The 25,424-nt window shown below is 34.6% G+C and overlaps 1 protein-coding gene and 1 pseudogene across 1 annotated transcript in view; both read right to left on the bottom strand.

Annotated features, from left to right (window-relative positions):
• LOC118843733 (CUB and sushi domain-containing protein 1-like) overlaps window positions 1–25,424 on the bottom strand; it is a 2,679,416-nt gene that overhangs the window by 1,540,035 nt on the left and 1,113,957 nt on the right.
• On the bottom strand, window positions 12,518–13,045 carry LOC118843739 (annotated as a pseudogene).

The raw sequence follows: 25,424 nt of genomic DNA on the forward strand, positions 1-25,424 counted from the left end.
TTTCTATCAGATGGACAATTTACTTCCTCTTAAAAATGAGCTTATCTGGGTTGGTAACAGGCTCAATTTGGTCTTGTTCAAGGGGAATGGCATAACAATGCATAGAAGGCAGTGTGCAAAAGTTATGCACGAGGGCTGATAGAAATACAACCATGTGTTGTGTCTAAAAATGGCAACACAAGATTTCAGCTAGAGAAGATAAAACAAATTGAAATTTAAGTAGTGAATTAGAAGTTCTAGGATAGATGTTTCATTTCTATGAAGATAATTTTCTTTGCCTTCTTAGCCTTCCCAAAGAACTTTGCATCTTCCTTAACATTTTTCTTATTTTACTGTTTGTTTTAATTATTTCAGTATATGTCATTTCTCCCTCTCAAGACTAATCTCCTCCTTCACTCAGATTTGTGCTCTGTATATAGCAGACTCCTGATTCATGTGGAATCAGAGAAACAGAGGTTGTATAGCTGGAAGAGACCTTAGGTATTCAATTCAGTGCTTTACAAAAGTTTTAGTATGGGATCCCTGTTCAATATTTTTTAAAAAATGGTGAACTCTCGTATGATCTCATATGATAGTGATATCCATGGATTGGGAAAATTCATGGTGGCAAAAAGTAATCATGGATTCATTAGCATGGAATGAATTTGTATTTCATTAGGAAAGAAAGAAATCCCCATCTTTTTTAAGTACCTGCTATGTTGCAGCTTGGTGGCACAGTGGATAGAGCACTGGGCTTGTGCAATGGCAAGCAGGGTGGAACTTTTTGCTGATTTTTTTTAAAATTTGGAGTATTCCTTAGTACTAAGGCAATCAAGCCCCTTTGAGTCTTGCTTTTGTTTCAATCAAGAGTATTTGATTGATTTGGGAGTCTTTGATGACCTGCTTAAGTCACAGGAAGGCCTAGGTCACAGGAGTTTGAGTCTCATGGTTGTGATATCCTCTGACCCTGAAGAAGTGTGTATGTATACTTGAAGGTTAGCATTTTGCTTTGGGCTCACTCATTGGAAGAGTGTTGGTGGGAAACTTTGGGTAGCTATTAAGGAGCCCCCTTGCTTTGAAAACCCAGATGTTGGTGCTTCTCTCTCTGGTAACTATGTATGTATTGCTATGCTGAGACAGAAGCCTGTCTGATGATTTGTGTTATTTCCTCTGTTTATATAATCTCTGCTTGTAGTTTCGGTTTGTGTTTTCTCTGAAGTTCAGGGTGCTAACTTTTCCCCCTGAAGTAAATGAATTATATATATATATATATATACGTATATATATACGTATATATGTATGTATATATGTATGTATATATATGTATGTATGTATATATATGTATGTATACAGATGTATACACACACACGTGTATATATATATATATATATATATATATATATATGTATATTTTGATTAAAGTGAGATTGTAAACCCCTTAAAGTTGCTTTCCTTAGAAAAGCAGCCCTCCTGTGTGCTGGTGTTGTTAGTCTTGTTGTTGGCCTTACACAACCACAGTATCTGCAAGTAGCATTGTTGTTACAGCTTGGAATCAGAAATCTTGATGAGTTAAATCTGGACTCAGGCAGTTACTAGCTGTGTAACACTAGACAAGTCACTTAACTTGGAGTGCCTCAATTTCTCATCTCTAAAATTACCTGGAGAAGGAAATGGTAAACCACTCCAGTATCTCTGCCAAGAAAACCCCAAATAGGGTCACAAAGTATTGGACATGACTGAAATGATTGAATAACAACAACAAAATGTGGCAGGTACTGTATTAAGTGTTTTTTAAATGTGATCCTCATAAGAACCCTGGGATGTAGGTACTATTATTATCATTCCAATTGTATAGTTCAGGAAACTGAGGCAGACGGAGATTTAGTGACTTGCCCAGGATCACATAGCAAGTAAGTGTCCGAGATCAAATTTGAACTTTGTTTTTCCTAACTCCAGGCCCAGTGCTCTCACCATTGTACTCCTAGCTGCCTATGCTGCCTATGATTATTCCACTAAACACACACAAAAAAATCTTGATACATTTGCAATAAAGTATATGAGTAAGACATATTATTTATTTGGGCTAATGAAGAAGATATATTTGCTTATTCATTGTACTCAGTTGTACTAAATGTTTTGCCTGTCCCCTTCTCTCCACTCACACAGCATTTATTGTCATTCAAGTCTTATCTGTCAGTCACCAGGACTGTTGCAATAGTATCCCAATTATTGTGTCCTTGCCTCCAGTTCCCTCCCTTCTTCAACCCATCCTCTATTTAGTTTCTAAAATTGATATTAATAAATCACAGCTTTGGCCATGTCACCCACTATTCAGAAATATTCAGTCTATTGATATGGGATCTAGGGTAAAATACACACTCCTTAGCCAGGCTTTCTCTATCCTCAACTATGACTCTACTTATTTACTGAATTGTTTTGGGGGGTGGGGTTTGGTTTTCTTTTTTTGTCATTGTCCTTTTCTACATTTTCCCCCTTCATTCAGAATCCATGTCAGTCAACCTGGCCTGCTAGCTGTGTATAAAAACCACTTCTTTCCTGCCTTTGAACAAACAGTCCCGAGCATGTAGAATGCATTCCTTCCTAGTGGGTTTTTTTTTTCCTTCTTGGGATCCCTTACTTCTTTGAAAAGACAGTTTAGGTTCTTCCTTATACATGGGGGCTTTCATAGTTCCCTGAGTCTGGGGCACTTTTTTCTTCTTGGAATTGATTTGTACATACATTGCATTCCACTCCAGGCTGTACTCCTGATTTTCTGGAATTTTTCTATTATGCTATTGAGACTTCTTCATCCTGGAAGCTCTCCTAGCTTGTAACATTTTAAAAAAAAAGAATTCACAGAAGCTTCCATTCAATATGTCAGCAGAGGCCTTGCATTACCCAATCAACAAAACAACAAATTCTGCCCTGATTTGTAGTGTTTGCTGATTCCTGAGTTTTCAGTGCTCATACCACACATTTAACAACTGCTTAGAAGTTAGAGCTATCTTCAGCACAGAACTGGAGCTGGGACTTTTACTCTTTTAATTCTAAATGCAATTCTTTAAAAAATGTAACAACCATAATTAGCCCTTCTAGTGTATCTATTACAATTCATCTGAAATCATCAAATAGTTGTAATAATTGTCACTAAATGATTTGACCATATCAATACAGAGAGTCTAGTAGAACAGCTAAGTGGCTCAGTGGCTCTCTTGGTCTGGAACCAGGTAGGGAAGACCTGAGTTCAAATTCAGCCTTATAAACTTACTATCTCTGTCACCCTAGGCATGCCACTTAACCTTTGTTTGCTTCAGTTTCTTCAATGGTACAGTGAGTATAATAATAACACCTCCCTCTCATGGTTGTTGTGAGGATTAAGAGAGACAATAATTGTAAAGCACTTAGCACAGTGCCTGGTTCATAGTAGTTACTTAATAAATGCTTATTCCCTTCCCTTCTGTCTTCGCCGTTCTCTTATAGTTCCAGTCAATAACTACTTGTAGATTATTTAAAAAATTATTCTGATCAGTAATCTATAGAATATTGCCAGTTTTGCCCTTCTCAGCAATGCAAAGACGTAAAAACTTTTGCAAAGGACTCTTGATGGAAAATGTTATCCATATCCAGAAAAAGAACTACGGTGTTGGAATGCAGAGTGAAGCAGATTCTTTTCTCTTTTGTTTTGTATTGTTTTCTTTTCTTTCTCACGGTTTCTGCCAGGCATTATAATTCTTCTATGCAACATGACTAATGTGAAAATGTGTTTAATAGGAATGTATTGTAGAACCCATATCAGATTGCATGTTGTTTTGAGGAAGGAGCAGGGAGGGAGAGGGAGAAAATTTAAAACTTTTGGAAGTGAATGTTGAAAACTGAAAATAAATAAATTAAATGTTAAAAAAGAAAGAAAATTGCCAGTCTTGTGCTTTGCTTGTGTGATAGCCATTACAGAGTCATATGAGAAAAAACAAGTTTAGTGGATAAGGCTCTGAATTTGATGTCAGGAAGACTAAAGTATAAATTCTGCCAGACTAGCTACGTGACAATAGACAAGTCATCTAACTTCTCTATGCCTCAGTTCCCCCATTTATGAAATGGGTGGTTTCATATGGAATCTCAGGTCCCTTTCAATTTAAATTTAAGATTCTATAATCTTGTGAACGTTAGAAATAGAAGTGATCTTAGGAATAATACAAGTAGAACACTTTCATTTACACTCAGGAAAATTGAGCAACAAGAAATGAAGTATTTAAATTCAGTAAGTTAATGAATTGTGGTAAGACAGTAACCGATTCCACATATCTCATCTATTGCATTTATACCCGAGTACATCGTGATGAAAACAATTTTGGAGAATCAAGACCTTTGTGATTTAGATCTGTGTTATTTTTCACGTAGGGAACTCCTGGTAAGTAATGTTCCTCTACAAAATAAAAATCAGGAATTTTAAATTATAATTGTAGAGTCCAATAGAAGGACTTAGCAATTGTCCAGGGCTGCAGAGCTGATGTGTTTCAGAAATGATACTTGAATGTAGGCTTTTTCTCTGAAAAGCATTTCTTATTCATTATGTTTCCTGGAACATATGTTTTTGTGTACAACCTTGTGTATTTGTAAAGCTGACAAACTGTTCATAATGCCAAGTATATTTCCAATCAGTCCCTCCAGACACTGGGTGAGAATCGAATCCTTCAATAAGAAGCTCGGGTGTGCCAGTTGAGGAACCAAGTGAACTTACAGAACTATAAGCAACTCAAGCCAAGCTCCACAAATCCCCTAATTTTCTCTTCTGAAAACAAAGCAACATGTATCTCCTAGCTAACTATAAAAGGGAAAAATGTGATTGAAAGAGGACTCCATCTCCTGAAAATACTATAATTCACCACCTCTATGACCTTTCACAAATGAAGGACTCTTCACCTCAGTTTCCTCATCTGTAAAATGAGGAAGTTGGTTTAGATGACCTCTAACACTAAAATCTATGACCACTCTCAAATATAGGTCAGAGAACAGAGTTAATAATGGATCCTACCTCAGCTACGTATTTAATATTTTTTATTTCTCTTTATTGTCATTCTTAGAATTAATAGAATAGAAATTTAAATCATTCTCCCTTCTTGAAAACATGATGATTGAGCAAATGATCAATTAAAAAAATAATGATTGAGTAAAAGGGTGGATCATATTTCAAAGAAAGTCACAGGGACTGTGACTGAAGTAACAGAAAATGGGGGGTTGTGGGAAATGATGTTCCTTAGTCAGACAAGAGCAAGGTCATACTTAATGAAGCTAAAGAGGGAAAAAAGTAAATTTAGAAAGAGCTGAGGGAAGTTTCAAAAATGATTTGTTATTCTCGGTGACTAGCTTATGCAAAGTCTACTTTTCTTCTTTTTTGGCTGCTCTCATTTTAGAGGATTCTTTCAGAGATTTAGTGAGTGTCAGAGGAATAAATTGGTCTTAAAAATAGTAGTACTATTACTATCTGTCCAATCTAAAGAAGAGGATGAAAAATATGGATATCGACATTTCAATATTCAAATAAGCTGCAAGTTAAACCAAAACTTATGAAAAGTTTAAACGCAAAACAAGTTGATTCTAAATACAATTATATTTAGAGTATTTCTAAATATATTTCTAACATGTACAAATATGTATACACATACACATTTAGATTGATTTCTTAAAATTGCTATGTCATAACTTATACTGCTATAATTTACATATATAAATATTTTAATATGAAGAGTAAATTGTCTATCATTTAAGTTTTAATTGGCTAGCAAGAGGCTTATTAATCATTTTAATTTAAAATATATTTGTATATATATAAATTCAATAATAATGTCATGAAAAGGAAGAAAAATCTGAAATGTGGAAAAGACTTACTATGAGATGCTAAAGGCCAGAATACTTTCACCACAATTTTTAGTAAGGTAAACTTTATAATACTGACATAGATATTCTTGTGGTTATATAGAGTCCTTATCTTTGTTCAATATTTACTCAATTCTCTAAAAGTATATTATTTGCTAATCTCCATTCGTATATAGTTTTCTTCACCAAAGATACTCTCTATACCAATAAAATCATACCCTTTATTTTCCTTGCCATTTTATACTATAATGACAATTTTTCATTTGTCACTCAGAAATATGTTATTGTATTTCATACTTCAAGAGAAAACAATTTCTTATACTGTCTTTGCAATGAAGACTCTCCTGATCTCAAATTCTAGCATCTTCCATCATATTTACATCTTTTGTTTATATTTGTATTTATTAGCTTTATATTTATAACAAATATATTATACATTATGTGTTTTTGCTTACTCTCCCATTAGAATGTAAGATCTTTGTAAGATTTTTTTTCATTCTCCATGCTTTGAAAATTTATCTCTAGAACTTATGGTACTGGGTACATAGTAAGTGATCAACACCTGTTGATAGATAATTGTGGTCCTAAATAAGGGCTATTATGTTTTAGTGATATTCAATAATTGTTCTATTTTTATTGTTTTTGACATTACAACAAAGTTGAATATGGCTCCATCATTTAGTGCATCTATTTAAGGGAAAGTTCATGCCCAATCACAGTCCCCTAAATGTAGTAACATGCAGGAAATAACTGATATTACAAAATCAATTTGTAATATTTAATATTTTCTCCAGTAGCCTTATTGTAAAAGAATACAATTATAGATATATTTGCTGTTCCTATAGTTTTCCATATTATATTTTTTTACATTCTTCAATCTTAAAGCATTTTATAGCAAAATGATTCAATAAAGATCATAAAGTTGGAAATAAGATTATCAATTCCTAAACATCTTACCATGTTAAAGCATTTTTCATGTTATTTCCCCTAGTAAGTTCTCTTTTGTTATTACTATAACATGAATGTGATTTCTCCATAAATGAGTCTTACATTCACTTTTCCAGCCCTAAAACCTTTCCTGAATTCAAGTCATTCATCCTTAACTGCATCTAGATGTTGCTTCTTACATGTACTGTAGGCAGCTAGAACTAATTTTCTTTCTGTATAAGCTGTTCCTATTCCAAACATCTCTATTTTTGTTAAGGAAGCTACTATCTTCCTGTTTACTCTTTGATAAAATTTCAAAATTCATCATTGATTCTTCCCTTATCCCCTTTTCTATTCAGTTTCAGTCTTGCCAGGTCTGTTACCCCAATGTCTCTCACATACATCTTCTTAACTTCATACCCACAGTCATAATCCTTTCCTCACCTCATGTATTGAATACTTGGATGCTTCAGGGAACTCTCTAAAAGTATCTATTTGCTAATCTCTGTGAGTATATAGTTTTTTTCACCAAAGAAAATCTTCATACCAATAAAATTATAATCTTTAGTTTCCCTGCCATTTTTATGCTTTAATGAGAATTTTTCATTTTTTTTACACAGAAACATGAAACTCTATATTGATTTCATGCCTTGAGGAAAAATAATTTATTATATTATATATAATGCATATATCTTAGTATATAAAATATGTGATGGTCTAACATACCAAATATAGGACTCCTTATTTCTAAGAAATGATGAATGAGCAGTTTTTATTGTCACATAAAATGGGAATAAATATGGTCTACCTAAAGGTTTCTAATATAGAAAATCCATTGCAAAAGTTTCATAGTATAGGCAAGATGATATGCCTCAGAAATTTCACTACTAAAAATAGCATATTTCCCCTTGGAGAATATATGTAAATTGTAAAATATTAAACAGTGAATCATGTATTTCCTCTCCTGAACAGCACAGTTAATTTATTTCAATGGTATAGCTCATGCCATATTAAGGAAAATGCTTCAATTTGTCAGAAATTGGAAACACTAGGTAGGCTTGTTTTATGGCTGTAACTTTGTCAATGAAGAAATGTCTTTGGCTTCTCTACATAGTTCTGTATTTTTATATGAAATTTATATACATGTGTATAAGCATATGGATGTGTACATATACAAACATACATACATAAACATATTCATTTAACTTCTCCATTCCATTTAACTTTTCCTATCCCAGTGTACTGGGATAAATGAAACACCTATAGAAAGGATTTTTTCTTGAGGCAGGGCAGAGATGGGTGGAGTGATATATGTAAAGTTATTTTATTCACTAAATACTTAAATATTTGGGGCTACAAACATACATATTCTTTGACCTAGAATAAATTTCCCCACTTCTTTGACATAGTACATGTGATCTATTTAATCACGCTCAATATCTTGGAATAGGGAGATTTTAATTAGCAATTGTAGGCATTCTAGAAAAATGTGAATATACTGAAAGAGGAATAAAATACATCATATGTTATTTTATTCATCACACTGAGTCTCATTAAAACCATGTAATTTTTTTCAAAAGATTAGAAAACCTCCTGAATCTCAACACTAGATATTACGCTGAGAACATCTAGTCCATCCTTTACCTGAATAAGAGTGCTCCAGACAACAAACTCAAGAAGTATCAATCTTGGTTTGTGTACATCAAGTGAGTGTGAACAATCTCCATTTCATGAAGAAGCGGTTTTAGAATTATGTGACCCTCCCTTTCCCACTTCTTTACTTCAATTCTTAATCTTCCTCTCATCATTTTATAGTATTATTTCTTGGCTCTGAGAATAAGCAGAAATGCTCCTTTTACTGGCTAATCCTTCAGATGTTTTAAGAAAATTACCATGCTTCCACTAAATTTTCTTTTCTCTTGCTTGCTTGCTTCTCCAGTTCTTGCAATGGATCTTCATATGACACAAACGCAATGTACTTCTCAATCCTAGTCCTTTTTTGGACAATCTCCAGCTAGTCAGTTCCCTACTGAAAATGTGATTCCTGATTTTAATGTAGCGTCCCAGAAGTGGCTTCACCATGGCAGATTACATTAGGACTATCATTTTCTTGTATGCTTTACCTCCCTTAAAGCGGCCTGAAATTTTATTAGTTTTTTGTTTTGTTTACCACATCATACTATTAATTCATATTGCATTTATAGTTCACTAAAACTCTCAGATCTTTATTTTTTCCTATGAAATGCTATTAAATATGCTTCTCTATCTTGGACTTGAGGAATTCATTTTTTAAAACCAAATATGAAGTTTAAAATTATTGTTATCATGTTTCTTGTATTCTGTGGGCCAGTGTTGCAACTAGTATGTCAAACTTTATGTGAATCCCAGTTTAATCATCTGATATGAATAGATGATATCACCAGATTATAAAAATATACTAATATATCAGAAGATTTATACACACATACATATATACAATCCCTCAAGTTGAAAAACACAAACTATTTTTTGCATTTTATATGTTGCTTAATTTTTTCTTAATATTTATTCTTTAGTGTCAGCACACTTAAGATTATTAGCTCTGTCTTCCAGAAAATGGTATGATGCCAAAGTGAATCATGTATACTTGAGATAATTACTTAAATAATGCATATGATCAAAGTTTATACCTGGTTTAAAAGCAGTCATTCAATTAGATTAAATTCATTTCAGCGATCATTTATTAAAAGCTGGATTTATGACTAGTACTGTGCTAAGTGCTAGGTCATGTGGTACATATAGTCAGAAAATTTAATAAAAGAGATCAATTGGTCATCTAATTTTAAATTGGGATTTTGTGACATCAAAACTGCCTCAATAAATACTTACTCTTCATTGCCTAGATTTAAAATCATATATATTATATGCAATCCATACTGGGTAGAGAGAAGCAATATGGTCTATTAGATAGAGATCTCTCCTCTGTCCTCATAGGAAGAAAAGCCTGAACTCATGTCTTTGGGGTAGCTGGGTTGTGACATGGATAGAGATCTTGGCCTGGAATAAGGATGATTTGAATTCAAATCTGTTCTCAGACACTTACTAGCTGTGTGACCCTGGGTAAGTCACTTAACCCTGTTTGCCTCAATTTCCTCATCTACAAAATGAGTTGGAGAAGGAAATGACAAACCACTTCAGCATCTTTACCATGAAATCCCCAGTTGGGGTCACAAAGGATTGGCATGACTGAAAGGATTGAACAGTAAGAACAAATGTTTTATATCTAACACCTTCTGACTGTGTGACCCTGGTTGAGGCACTTGAATTCTCAATGCTCCAGGAAACTTACCATGACTGAGAGTTGTAACATTTGCACTTAAAATTGTTACCACATTTTTTTCTCACTACAATCCTGAGCTGTAGGTGCTATTACCATCTTTATTTTACATATGAGGAAACTGAGGCTGAGAAAGGTTTAGTGACTTGTCCCGGGTCACAGAGCTAAAAAGTATTAGAGGTTGGATTTGAATTCAAGCCTTTCAGACTCCAGCTCTAGCTCTCTATCTACTATAATACTTGGCTGCTTCAACAAGAAAATAAGAATTAAAATTAGATGTGATATAGTGCATTAATGGGGAAATAGCAAATGTTATGTTGACACACAGAATCAAAACTGAAATGACATCATGGTTTCTATTGAATGAATTCAATTTCTTTACTGGAAATTTACAATTAAAATGTCCAGAAAGAAGCATGTAGATAAGCAAGTAGTCCTTTATAATTTATAAAGAAGAATCAACATAGTATGTTGGAAAGAACAGGGTTCCAGAGACATGATTTCTAGGCTCGACTCTTGTTAACTCATTGTCTGACTGTGGACAATTTCAATTAAACTTTTCCCCACTTAATAGTATTCATTTTTTCCAACAACATGTAAAGATAGTTTTCAACATTCATTTTTCTAAGATTTTAGTTCTAATTTTTTCTCCCTCTTTCCCTTCCTACCACATGCACAAAACAGCAAGCAACCTGTTATAGGTTATACATGTACAATCATGTTAAACATAGTTCCCCATTAGTCACATTATGAAAGAAGAATAGGAACAAAAGGAAAAGCCACAAGAAAGAAAACTAGGTGAAAAAAGGATGCTTCAATCTGTATTCAGACTCCATAAATCATTGTCTGGATGTGGTTACCATTTTCTATCATATGTCTCTTGGAATGGTCTTGGATCATTGTATTACTGAGGAAAGCTAAGTAAATCATTTTTGATCATTGCACAATGTTGCTGTTACTGTGTACAATGTTCTCCTGGTTCTGCTCACTTTATTCAGCATCAGTTCATGGAAGTCTTTACAGGTATTTCTGAAATCTTCCTCTTTATCATTTCTTATAGTACAATAGTATTCCATCAAATTTATATACCACAACTTGTTCAGCCAATTCCTAATTGATGGTTATTATCCCCTCAGTTTCCAATTCTTTACCACCACAAAAAGAGCTGCTATAACTATTTTTGTACATGTACATCCTCTTCCCTTTTTTTAATTATCATTTTGGGATACAGATCTAGTAGTGGTATTGCTGGATCAAAGGTATGCACAGTTTGGTTGCCCTTTGGGCAAAGTTCCAAATTGCTCTCCAGAATGGTGGGATTAGTTCACAATTCCACCAACAATGCATTAGTGTTCCAATATTTCCACATCTTTTCCAACATTTTTCCTTTTTGTTTTCTGTCATGTTAGGGATGAGGTGATACCTCAGAGTTGCTTTAATTTACATTTCTCTAATCCATAGAGATTTACAGTATTTTTTCACAACTATAAACAGCTTTAATTTTTTTATCTGAAAACTGTCCATTCATAACCTTTGACCATTTATCAGTTGGGAAATCAAACTTTTGGTATATCAATTTTCTCCCACATTAAATGGGAACACTGCATTTGATGATTCCAGCTCAATGGTTCTATTGTTTTATAGACTTTTAAAATAAGGTAAGATCATATTGTTACCTTCCTAAAATCTGAGGTAATAGCAGATTGTGGAGGGGGGTTCCCACACTGGGAGAACGGATAAACATCTGTAGGTTCTTTTATGTCTATGACCAAGATTCTCCAAGATCATGTAATGTATGATATCCTATCATCTTGTACTTTGAGGTCTAATCTCAGCGTCAATTCATTAAATATGGCTCTTTAGAATTTTGTGTGCTCAAGATGGTATCATAAACATTGAGATAAAAATATTGGTATGTTCGTTAATGAACAGAATTTGATGAATTTAGATTATAGGATTATTGTCAAGGAAAACTAAAGCTCTCCACTTGTCAAGCATTCTTTTAAGCATAATTCTATATGTATCCTTTCCCTCTTTATAACCTTCAATCTCTACCTAATTATTAATTCCTTCCCTATCTATATGCAAGGCTGGATCTCCTTCATCCTTGAAAACAAACAAAAAAGATCATTTTTGACTTCCTTTTTTATATATCTTACATTCTCTGCTATTTAAATTTTTGCTGTCCCTTAAAGAAAAATCACACATCACAAAGAATATGAAATAGTGGTTCAAATCGTTCATTATACAATAAATGCGAATTAAAACAGTAGTGAAGTTCATGTCAGCAAATTGGCAAAAATGATGAAATATGTGAATTGTCAATGTAGTAGGGATTGTTGAAAATCGGGCATATTGATTGTGATGTGAAATGTTCCACACATTCTGGAAATCAATTTTTGAGTTATTCTTTTTTTCCCCCCTGCTTCTCAACTAAAAGGGGATTTTATTGATATCACAGCCCCATTAAACCCTGGAACAAGGCCTTGTTACAACAGACTACTCAGGAGCACTTCATCAGTCAGGGGAGCCAAACCAAAACTGGGTCCCGAGGCTGGTCTTTATTTGACCTTCTTCTTGGGGCGCAGATTGTTGGTGTGGCCGCACTTCTTCTTATGGCAGTTTACAACGCGGGGGTGCAGGTGGGCATAACACTTGCGACAGATCATCTTGTCACAGTTGTACTTCTGGGCCAGCTGGTGAAGGGAAGGCTCAATGATGCCCCCCCGAAGACGCAGCACCAAGTGCAGAGTGGACTCTTTCTGGGTGTTGTAGTCAGAGAGAGTTCAGCCATCTTCCAGCTGTTTTCCAGCAAAAATCAGACGTTGTTGATCTGGTGGGATACCTTCCTTGTCCTGGATTTTGGCTTTGACATTCTCGACAGTGTCACTTGGTTCGACCTCAGGTGTGATGGTCTTGCCCGTCAGGGTCTTCACAAAGATCTGCATCTCTGCAGCGCTGTGCCTGCCACTTGGCCACCTCGCTGAAGAGAAAGAGGACACCGGAAGAGGAAACCGCTCCTTCACTGCCTCTCCACGCCTGCGCGCACAAGCCCCTCAATTTTTGAGTTATTCTAAGAAAGTCAACAAAATATCCATAGTTTTTGATGCGGGTATCCCATTCCTGGGCATATAAGCTAAGGAAATCAATGATAAATAAAAAGGTACCATATACATCAAAATAAGCATGAGAATTTTTTTTTTTTTTGCTATCAATGAATTGGAAAGAAAGCAGATGTTCACTGGCTGGGAAATAACTAAACAGGTTGTAGTACATGAATGTAATGGAATATTACTGAGTTGTAAGATACTATTAATATGATAATGCATAGGAAGGCTTATCTGACCGGATAGAAAGTGACATCAAGGAAAAAAGGGAGACAATAAACACAAAAACTCAATAATGTAAATGGAAAGAACAACAATGATGCAATTTAAACTGAATTCTGTGGAAATTATAATGACCAAGCTAGAAAGCTACTCTTCAAGCAAGGAAATAAGCATTTATTGTAAGCCTATTTAGTGTCAGGCCCTATGCCAAGAGCTTTACAAATATTATATCATTTAAACCTCATAACACACCTGAGGTTGGGTCTATTATTAGACTCATTTCATAGCTGAGGAGATCAGGATAAATGGAGGTTAAATGACTTCCCAGGATCATGTAGCAAGTAAGTGTCTGATGCTGGATTTGAACTCAGATCTTTCTGACTTTGGGCTCATTGCTCTATCTGCTGTATCATATAGTGGTATCTAAGAAGAGATATGAAAATACACCTCTTAGATGATGTTTTGGTTAGTTTTGCTGAACCATTCGTGCACCCCTCCCCTTTATTTATTTTTATTAGAAGAAATTGCTCTCCATGGTGGAGGGGTTGGATATAACAATAAGTATAGATGATATAAAATAAAAAGGTAATAATACATCACCCCCCCCCCCAAAAAAAGATCACACTGTGGAGATGTGGGTGCCTTGTTCCATATGTCCAATTCTGAACAGTCTTCTGACAAGTTATAGACAGGTGCAAGCTATTATTTAGTAGATAGTTCTAAACTGTCTATCCTAGAGCTTATTACTGAGTCCCAATGTCCATGCTACACAATTCTTAGTCACTCCAAAATTAAAATTCTTCTGCCAGGGCCTAGTTCTAGTATAACTTGTCTCATTCTACAACTTTTCCCCCCTTTTACCTCCAAATTGCTAGAAAAAAATGCCTATTCTAGTTATTCCCACTTTATCTCCTCCCAGTCATCTCTCAACCTCTTTCAATCTGAATTTTGACTCAACCACTCAACTGAAATGTTTTTTCCCAAGGTAACAACATTGGCTAAAGACTATAGACCACTGACTCTTCTAAGATATTCTTTCCTCTCTGGATTATGAAATCTAGCCCCTCCCCAAGTTCTCTTCCTACTCATATAACCTTTCTTTCTTAGTCCCTTTGATGGACCATAATGCATGCCCCTCCTTGTTAGTGTTGTTTATATTAGGGTTTTTTTCTTGGTCCTCTAGAATTTTATCTTGGGAACCTCATCACCTCCAATGGGTTCAATTGTTATCTCTAGTGTAACTGTCTCTGAAATCTACATACCCACCCATCTGAAAGCCTACATCACTTACTTTATTCAGGACGAGTGTAAGTCTCACTCCTATCTCAGTATCTAACATAAAACTCATCATCTCATCCCCCAAACTCATTCCTCCTCCTAATATCTCCATACCTCTTAAGGATATCCTCATCTGTCCAGTTATACAAATTCATAATCTTGGTGTCATTTGTAATTTCTCTCTCTCTCTCATTGTTGTCAATCAACTGCCAAATCTTATTGATTTTACCTTCATAATATCTCTTGTTTACATTACTTTCTCTCTACTCACACAATGACTAACCTAATTCAGTCCTTTAATGCCTCTCATATCAATTTTTGATATAGTCTCCTAATTGGTATCCTTGTTTCAAATAGCTCTGCTCATTCTTACCCATATAGCTATAACATTGACAGTCCTAAAGCACAGATCTTATATTACTGCCCGGATCAAAAAGTTTTGGTAGCTCCCTAATAAGTCTAGGAAAGCTCTTCATAATCTTGCTCCTACCGATCTTTCAAGATGACTTTCACAGTACTTGCATATACTCTACTGTTTCGCCAAACTGGCCTACTGGTTTCAAGAATAATGTCATCTCCTGCTTCCAGGGGTATGTACAGGCTTTGTTTTTTGCTTAGAATGCCACCCCTGCCCAAGCCTGAGCCCCTTTCTCAATGCCAACTTTTAGTACCTTTATATTTCCTCAAAGCATTCCTCAGGCATTATCTTCTACAGAAGACCTTTCTGGATATCCCCAAATAGTGTCTTTCCTATACTCCTAAAATTCTTTTGTATTTCTTGTGTTTATATTTTCTATAGATTTCTCTCAATACAAATTTTTCCCTCTGTAGAATATAAGCTCCTTGACCAAACTGAGGAGCTGTGGTCTGAATACTCTTCATCCAGATCATAATGATCCAATTGTAGTGGAGAGTAAAATGATCCATATACTTATGACCCCCAAATACAATTTGAGGTTATCTTTTCACAGATTATTTCCTTACTTTAAAGAGAGGAGTATGTGGTGATTGCTGTATACAGTAAAAAGAGATACTTAAGTATAAATAATTTATCTGGAATGACAAGTTTATGTGTTTCATCTTTTTAAAAAATCCAATGTAAAATATTATGTTTCAGGGATTAGTTGTCAATGCTTTTTACATTTTATCTAAGATCTGCCTTAAAGTTCAAGTTTGTTGAGTGAAGCTTATTGAGCACAAGACACTGAGCTTGATGCTAATAGAGCTATAACAATCAATAAAATAGTGTCCCAGCAGCGCGTGTGCGCACACACACACACACACACACACACACACACACACTCCTTGATGGCAAGAACTGCTTCATTTATTTGTGAATCCAGAGAATCTAGACTATTATTAGGACATAGTAGGTAATCATTAAATACTTGTTAAATTTTATCAAATTGTGCTGGTTTTGGCTTAGTAAACACTAGACGGCAAACTTTTAAAAGGCAGTGTATATGTCTTATTTAACATTATATTTCTAGAGCATATACCATAATCTATTGCACATAGTAGCTATCAAGTATTTCCAAGTACTTTTCTAGGTATTAGCAATACATGTAAATATCTCTGCCTTCAGGGACCTTAAATGTATTTATTCAATTCAATCAGGGTAATATATATTGCACTGACAGGGAAAATTCTATTAAATAGAAATTTGAAATATATTTCTCATGTGATTTTCTACTAGAGGGTATATTCTGAAACTGAATATATTTCCAACAACAGAATTCTAAAACAGAATTAACTTTTTAATATGTAGCATTTTTTGATCATGTAACAGTTATTACAAGTATTAAGCAATGTGGTTTTTAATGCCTTCTGATAAACAAGATCTTCTCTCAAGTCACTTTTTTTGTTAGTATCTGAATAATCGCAAAATTGAAAACAACATATCTCTGTCTTTTGTTGGTATTTTGCTTTCTAAAGGACAGATACTGAAGTTAAAAGACAATAGAGTTCTTTTCCCAGAATAGTTTCACTGTACGAACTCTGAAAAATTTTCCCTGCTTACTCCACAACTGACAGGAGAAAGGACCTCAAACTTAAATGCCTATTCATTAATTCATTTAACTTTTCTTCTTCAGAAAAAGTTTCTAAATATTGGAGTCAAAAAATTGGTTAGATTTTTAATAATTGAAAAATTGTGTGTGACTAGAATTAAGAAAAATAATAAATTGGAAACAAGCAAAACAGAAATGGACCAGGAACAGCTGGTATCCATTTGTCTTTTTATTTCCTAATTGAAAGGGGCAATCAATTAAATTGATTCTGAAATACAAAGGTTATCTATTATTCAATTTTCTGGGAAAGAAATATTTTCTTTCTAAAATTATAATTAGGAAGAAACAAGCTTATCTTTCCTTCCTTGGTCCACATCCTGTAGGCTATTATCTGATTGAGCACCACAGTGTATGTGGACTTTCCTTAGAAAGACCTAGAATTAGTTGCCAGTAGGACAATCCACTGATATTCTATATGATTCTCCTTTCCTTATATTTCCCTATAATACAATTGTACATTCAATCAATCAGCCAATAAAAAATACATATAATCCCTGTCAGTAAGGTGAATTTTAGTTTAAGGTGGATTTCATTGTGTGTGAAGTGGGTTTTTGTTATTATATCTTAAAGTTCAGTTTCCCAGTATCCATGGCCATGACAATCTTTGTTTCCCAGATAATAGGTATGAGTTCCCAGGCTCCTGGTTCAAAACATCTCCACCACGCTTGTGCAGCATTGTATAATGGTAAATAACATAATCACGTGTGCTGAAATTGTAAACATCCACTGGAATTGCGCAGTGAGATATAGGGATGAGGTGATGGAAACTTGTGAGGCTATTGCTGTCAATATGCCTCTTTGTCTGTTGCCCTATAAAACAGGTAGGCATTGGTCAGTGAGTTGGGGAATCTTTATGGTTGAATGCACAACCTGGGATGTTGTGTGCCTTGATCGGGCCTCATTAAGGCTTGGGAGGGGGAATCTGTGTATGCCCCAGCTGGCCCCCATTGAGGCTTGAGGGGATTTAGGGCAATCCTTTAGGGTTGAATGCACAAGTTGTGCCTGTCTCAACTGACCCCCTCGAGACATAGGGATAGTCGCTCCCCTCTTCTTACCAGGCCCCTGTGAGAAGGGTGATTAGGGAATGCTGTGGGAGTTTGTGGCGCTTCCATTATCAGCAATACTGTGTTAGAGAAGGCTAGAATGAAACTTATTATTAACCCCTTTGAAGCTATCTTTCCTGTCTGACCAGATCGAGTGAATCTGTTAGAGGCTGGAGGCCCAAAACTCCAGTGCCTCCCAGGGGTTATCTTTCTAGCAATCCCTCAATAGAATGTAAGCCATTAATGGCAGAGATTGTTTTACATTGGTCATTGTAATCCTAGTACCTAGCATAGTACTTGACACACACCATGGATTAATTATAGGGTTTAAAAAAATAATTATCAAGTAGTATGCATACAGTTTTGGAAGGGCATGGGTAAACTGGAAAATATTCAGAGAGGGTACCCAAATTGATAAAGGCTCTTGAGTCCATGTCATAAAAGATTCAATTGAAGGATTAGGGATATTTAATCAGGACAAGAAAAAATTCAGGGGGTAGGAAATGCAAAATACGTGTCCTCAATTATTTGAAAGGCTATCATGGGAGAGTCATAACACTTGTTACACTGGCCCCTTAGGGCAATGCAATGAGAGGCTACAAACAAGCAAATTTAGGCCTTGTGTCAGGAAAACCTTCCTAACAATTGAAGCTATTGAAAAGTAGAAAAAGCTGCCTTGGGAGACATTGGGATCTTTTTTCTTGGGGGGGGAATCTTTGTTAGAAGTTTTTATATAGTCCTTTAAAATGTGCAAAATTCTTTCATATACTTTACCCCAGAGTCTGGTTGATGACTTCTCTAGTATAAAATTATGGAGGGGTTATTTTTAAAGTCTGTAAAAGAATTTTGTTTGATTCAGTTGAATAAATATGTTTAAGTTTTTGAAGGCAGGGACATTTCAGTGTATCTTTGTATTACTAGTGCCAAGTAGTTGGCTATTGAGCATACTTTTAACCCTGAAGTCTGTGATTGCTTAGGTTTGCCATAATACAATTCAGACACCTTTAAGTGTATAAGGTAGTTTTTAGTTGGGCCTATTTTGAGTTTCTGTGGGTAGACTCAGTGTTACCTCTATCACTTTTCATTCCATGTAACACATTTATTATTTTACCTTCTTATTTACCAGGTAGTTTTTTCCTCCATCCTTTTTTATTGTTGTTTCATTGACAATCTTTTGTATAGTAGTTTCTTCCTAATGACTTGCCTCTATAGATATACTATACTCATAATTGTCGCAGATTTTATGCCAAATTATTTGGCAAAAAGTGGGGTGCAACCATAGCGTGAAACTTTTTAAAAAAAAAAAGTATGCCAGTATTACTTAAAAATCATTTATTACTGAACTATCTTTGGTACAAGATTAGAATGCAGAGAATACTCATGAGTATAAGTTAAAATTGAATACTGAAAATGTGCATGTGCTCAGAATTCTAGGCTCTCAGCTCACAATGTGGGAGAGATAAATGCGTATCCATATGCCACTGGTGAATGCATTGCTGCTCTGTTTACCTTTTAAGCAGCATGATGAACTGAATTATACCAGGAGACAATTATGAGATGAAAGATCGTGAACCAATTTTTGTACTGAAAAACAGGGTGCGAAGATTATGGCCTAGTAACAATTATGTGGTGAAATACCGTAATTTGTCTATTTGTTTATGTGCTAGTCAAGTATTCAGTATATCATTATGCAAAATATAGAAAAGTATAGATTATTTTATAATATAATTATGCCCATTGAGCATGAGCCCTATGATGTTTCATAGTTTTATCAATGACTTAGATAAAGTAAGATATGATATGCATGTGGAACAGAAGAAAGATGGATACACAGATGAGGAATAGCTAACACATTGGATATCTAAAGCAGAATCTAAATAGATCCCATTAGTCTGAAATAGGAAACCAAAATTAGGATAATAGTACTTAGTATAGATAAATATAAAGTCCTACACTCATGATCATAGAAGAAATAATTTTCACTAATACAAGGCTGGGAAAGTATTACTAGATAGCCTTTTGTCTAAAACTGCTGAAAATCCCTGGAAAAGAGCTTAGGGGGTTTGGTGGACAGAAAACAAAATACATCTCAACAATGTGATGTAATACCCAAAAAATAATAATAATGGAAATGGAAATTCTGCATTGTCATTCAGAATAGGAAAGTGACATCCCACTATAGTTTACCTAGTCACATTTTTTAGAAAGGATATTGATAAAGTAAGGAAAATTAAGAGGAAAGCAATCAGGATAGTCAAGGACTAGAGGTCATGAAGATTAAAGAAAGTAGGGATATTTAGCCTGCAGAAAAGAATACCTAGGGGAGATATGATAGCTGTCTTTGAATGCTGCCATGTAGAAAAGGCTAGGCCTAGTCACTTAATTTCACTACTCCTTATTCTTCTCACCTAGCAAAGGAGAAGGTTGGTACAAATGACCTCTGTGACAGCTCTTGGAAGTCATTCTCCACTATATCCAAACATATTGTTCTAGACTAGAAACTTCACAGCAATTAATAACAATATATGTTATCTTCTGCCCTTAATCTTGCAAGAAGAGTCAAGTTCTTTACTTGTACCTTCAGGCATAAGCTTCAGTAGAAAAATAATGCTTTTGTCCTCATTCCTTGATAATGAGCTTTCTCAGAGCAAGAAATCCTATGAGTCATAGGAACCGATTGTGCTTAAGTTTTCATCTACCTATTGCTGGTTAATCATGTGACACCCTCTTCCACTTGTGTCCTCCCAGAGGCTCATGCTACCTTTGCAATTATGTTGAAATAACAGCAGACAGTACAAAGACTTTCCAGAAATTTCATTCTCTGGTACTTCTTTCATTTTTAAGTTTCTGAGGGAGTAATGCTACAATTGTATAAGTGGCTTTGCATAAACGGGGAGTGAGAAAAAATAGTTTTTAAATAAGGTTCATACATTGAAGAGATTTTTCTCTAGATCATTTTCCATATTAAGCTAATGTGATGAGCATGTAAGCTTATATGATATTTCAAAGAAACTTTAATATAGCTAAGCATTAGTTCTCTGTAGTTTTGCCTATTGACCTTTTAGAAACAAAAGTTTCTTCTTTAAAATGTCAATCAAGACTTCCAAGTTTAGTTTCCTGAAAATAATTTCAAACCTTACTACATATTTTATGCTATACCATTTTGATTTAGTGACATGTCTAATATGTAATTCTTAAAGTCTGTGAAAAGATATAACATTTAGCAGTCTGTATATTTCCTATGCATGCATTCAGGTATATTTTAGAGAAATAAATTGAACAATTTACTTGTTATTTATGCACAAAATTTGGAATACATTCACATTATCTGGGGTGTATTAAAGCAAATCAAATTTAAACTTTTCATTTGAGAGACTCAATACTTCAATTTGGCTACTTCAAATAAAAAACTTCAAAAATGACAACAAATCAATTAAAAATAAATTTTCATCTTTCAATATTTACCATTCTTATCTTCCTGAATTCAATAAAAGACACTATAACCTCAGAAGGTTTTTCTTAAAATATAATGAAGGAGGTTACCACTTTATGGTATGAATGATTCCTCTGTCATGTGGAGAAATGAGAAATGCAGACTGAACATGCTTTTAAAAAAAACTTAGTTGGTATTTGCTTTGGATGCATTAATATTTTATATTATTATGTCTATTGATGTTATTTGTTCAACAAAGGTAAGGTAAAATTCTTATCCTGCACTACATTGGACTATTGAAATCATTCAACATTAGTGTCATAAATAATATGCTAAATTGATTGATGATAAATAAATGGAAATTTATACAGCATAAATAATAATTCATATTTATATAGAGAGTTTACAAATATCCTACTCACAAAACTTTAAGAGGTAGATAGGCAAAAATTTTCTCATTTAAGTAAAGTTCCAAAGCCAGATGATTAAGACACAACAGATCCAAGACTTGAACCCTACCATTCTGACTCTTTCTGCACCATTGTCATTGGGACATTAGGAAATTACAAATGAAAAATTGCCATTTATCCTAAATCATATAAGGAGCTGACTGGCAAAATGAAAAAAGCAGTGAAAAGCAGGGACTGCCTATGTTACTTTGACCAAAAATCTTCACATTTTTTTCATAATTATATTTATGTAATCAAACATTCTATTCACTTTTGTGGTGTCTATTTTAACCCCAAGCTCAAAACAGCATATGGAACACCATAAGGCGGTTTCATTTCTCACAGTTTCGTCATCAGCCAAATGATCATTGTGGCTATCTGGACAATAAAGCCATCTGTGAGACTGATGTCAAAGCCATGGAGAAGTTTACTTTCCTGATGTACTTTGCTTTAAATGAAACGTGATCATTATCATCCTTTATCAGGAAAGTCATTAAAGGCTTCATTGAGAATTAGCTAAATTGGTATACAAATGCAATCAGTCTAGTTCTGCTCCAAGGTCCTGCTTAATTATATAAGCATAACAAACCAACTTGTACTTATTTCACAGTACTGACAGGCAAAAGTGGGGGTGGAGCGGAAACTACATTTGAGGGAAAGGTAGCCTATGCTGGTAAATGTTCTATGCAGCCTTGCAGAGTTTTAGAATTTCAGAGCTGAAAGAGACTTTATAAATCAGCCTATGTGAGTTTGTTGTTTTATAAATGAGGCCACTGAGCTGGAAGAATTTTAAGTTAAATTGTCCAAGGCCACATAGTTAACCAATTGACCAAGGACATGAACCCAAATCTTTGAGTCCTAGTCCGGGTTTTGCCATAAGAAACTTTATGGCCTATGATTGTTTATTCTAAAAGTGATACACCTTGGTCAGCCTCAATGAGAAAGGTCCAAAGTAATAACACTAAATCTCAAATGTTATCCTTTATAAACATAATGGTAGTTGCCCCACCCCAATCAATGTTTTCTCAGTTAATTAAAAAAAAAAAGAATGGCCCTTCAAATGTAGAGTATATGTGACATAAAATTTTGTCTGTTATGCATTATTTTCTCACTGGTCTTCATGTTAAAGCCAGAAATCTTGCCTTGTTAATAAATTGCAATATGGCGTGATTGTAAAGAGCTCTCCTTGGACCCAAGTTCAAGGCACTCTTCTGATACATATCTGAGAAATTAATTTATCCTCTCAGTACTCTATGCTACTCTGTAAGACTATAAGTGTAGGGAAGATTGGGTAGGGGGATTTCCTAAATGGAAGCTCTATACCAATGACATCATAGGTGCACTCTGTCCCCTTTTGTATTAGGAAAATGAATTTGCTTTAGATATAACATACTCTTACTTAGCAATCAGAAACATCATTAGCTTCAATGTGGAAGAAAAGAATACTTTTCTTACAAAATGTAAAACCCCCTTGGGACATCTAGGTGATGCAGTGAATAGAGCACTGGCCCTGGAGTCAGGAGGACCGGAGTTCAAATCTGCCCTCATACACTTGACACATGTACTAGCTATGTGATCTTGGGCAACTCACTTAACCCCAATTGCCCTGCCCCCCCCAAAAATGCAAAACCCCAAATGTTGGTTCAAACTCTTAAATGTATGAAAATGTAATCTTCCTTCTCAGTATCTGTTCTATTTCTCTGAAATTAATTTGTGATAATTTAAAAATCTATACAACCACACACACATACACAGATATACGTATATGCTTATGTACTAAATATGCATTTAGGTACATAATATTCTTATATTATGTGTACAGGTAATTTTTATCAATAGAATATATGTTCCTGAAGAGCAGGAATTATTCTGTCTTTGTCTTTTGTACCCATAGTTTCCTAGTGAGTACCTAGTACATAGAAGCTTAATGGTAATAATAACTTACTAACAACTGTGCTGTGAGACTATAAAACTCCAAGTCATAGAAAATTAAGTAAAAGCCATCAGAGTAATTGTTCTCATCTTAAAAGTCATCATCTTGTTGGCCTACATGGAAGAGTGGGAAGATCAGTAGATCAAGAAACCTTGAGTTCTAATCCCAGCTCTATCACAAATCAGTGATATTAACTGAATTCAGCAACCTAGCTTTTTGGCCCTGAGTTCCCTCATCTGTAAAAGGAGACAGTCTATCCCAGGATATGCAATCAACCAAGCAAGTTACTGAAAGAGAACTTATTAAGAGCCTACTATGAACCAGGCATTATGCTAGCCACTGGGGTTTCAAAGACAAACAAAAATAATCTCTGTCTTGAGGAACTCACATTTTATCAGAAAGAACATTACACATGCAAATAAGTATGGGCTTGGTGATGGATTGTATGTCTGTTGTCTGGGGATCAGTACTAGTTTGGAGAGACTGATAGACAAATAGACTATAGGAAAATACATTATTCAGCCACACAACCTCTCAAAGATCTGCTAAGATATAGAGTGATTTCAATCTACATCAGTAAAAGGAACATCTATAATGAATCAACTATTTATACTTGATATATTAAAGTATTAAAAATAATGACTTTTTCTAAGTCACTTCCCCAATCAGTGCCTCAGTTTACCCATCTAAAATCAGCAGATTAAACTAGATGATTAATTGATAGAGGTTCTTCCAACTCTTAATTTTTGTGATTCTAGCATTTTATGTAGCCCAACGTTACTTTACCAGGGGGAAAACTGTGGACCATACAGGTAAGGATAAACTAAGATAAGAAACTCTGTAAATTTGTATGCAACTGACTGTTTTATATTATCTATGACCTGCAAGCCGATTTTGTCCTAAGATCCTTTACACTGTAATAATTTCTAGTACTTTCAGCTATTAGCCGAGAAGATTCAGATTTTGTATGGTAAGGAGAGAACAAAAAACAAAACAAAACCCTGTATTCCCAAGACTACCACTTAGGTAGAATCTCCTTTAAATATTTTAGTGGCAGTGAGAGGTGTGATAAAATGTGGACATGAGAGAATTTCTGTTTAGGGGCCACTTCAGATATTTATTAGCTGTTTGACTCTGGCCAGACCCTCAGCCTTTTGATATCTCAATTTGCTAGTGTATAAAATGAGGAAGATAGACAAGATAGCCTTGAAGGGACTTCTCTGCTCTAAATCTATGAACCCATGATCTCTTTGTAATAAAGTTCCTACATCTTTTAAAAAATTCAGGAACAGGATTGCAAAAGAATAGGTGGCATTTTTATAGTGGTTAAAACCAAAAGAAAACACTGGTATACTGTAAAAGTATAAACATTTTCATTAAATTTCAAATGTATCTACTTGACCTCAGCCTTTTCTTCAGAAAGATGTCAAAATCACCCACTCATAGAATTTCCTGTTCCAATGGATACTGGAACAAGGATCACTTGTAGTCACTTCAAGATTTGTTTGAAGACTCCAAATGTGTGAAATCAACTTCCTCCCAAGGTAGTCCATTTTATTTTGAGATGGTTGTAGCTTCTATGCTAAACATTTAGAGCACTGATTTTTAAAAATAGAAAGGAAAGAAAAATCATGTGACCCAAACATTGCCAAAGGAAGATTTATTAACAGAAAATGTCGTGTATTACAACTTCCATGCCACAATCCTGCTATATGCAACAGGTCTCTCATGTGTTTTTGTTTGTTTGCTTGCTTTGATTAAGTCTTCTGTGGAATTAATTTTTCAGTCTCCATA

The sequence above is a fragment of the Trichosurus vulpecula genome, chromosome 3 (assembly GCF_011100635.1).
Source record: "Trichosurus vulpecula isolate mTriVul1 chromosome 3, mTriVul1.pri, whole genome shotgun sequence".
NCBI lineage: Eukaryota > Metazoa > Chordata > Mammalia > Diprotodontia > Phalangeridae > Trichosurus > Trichosurus vulpecula.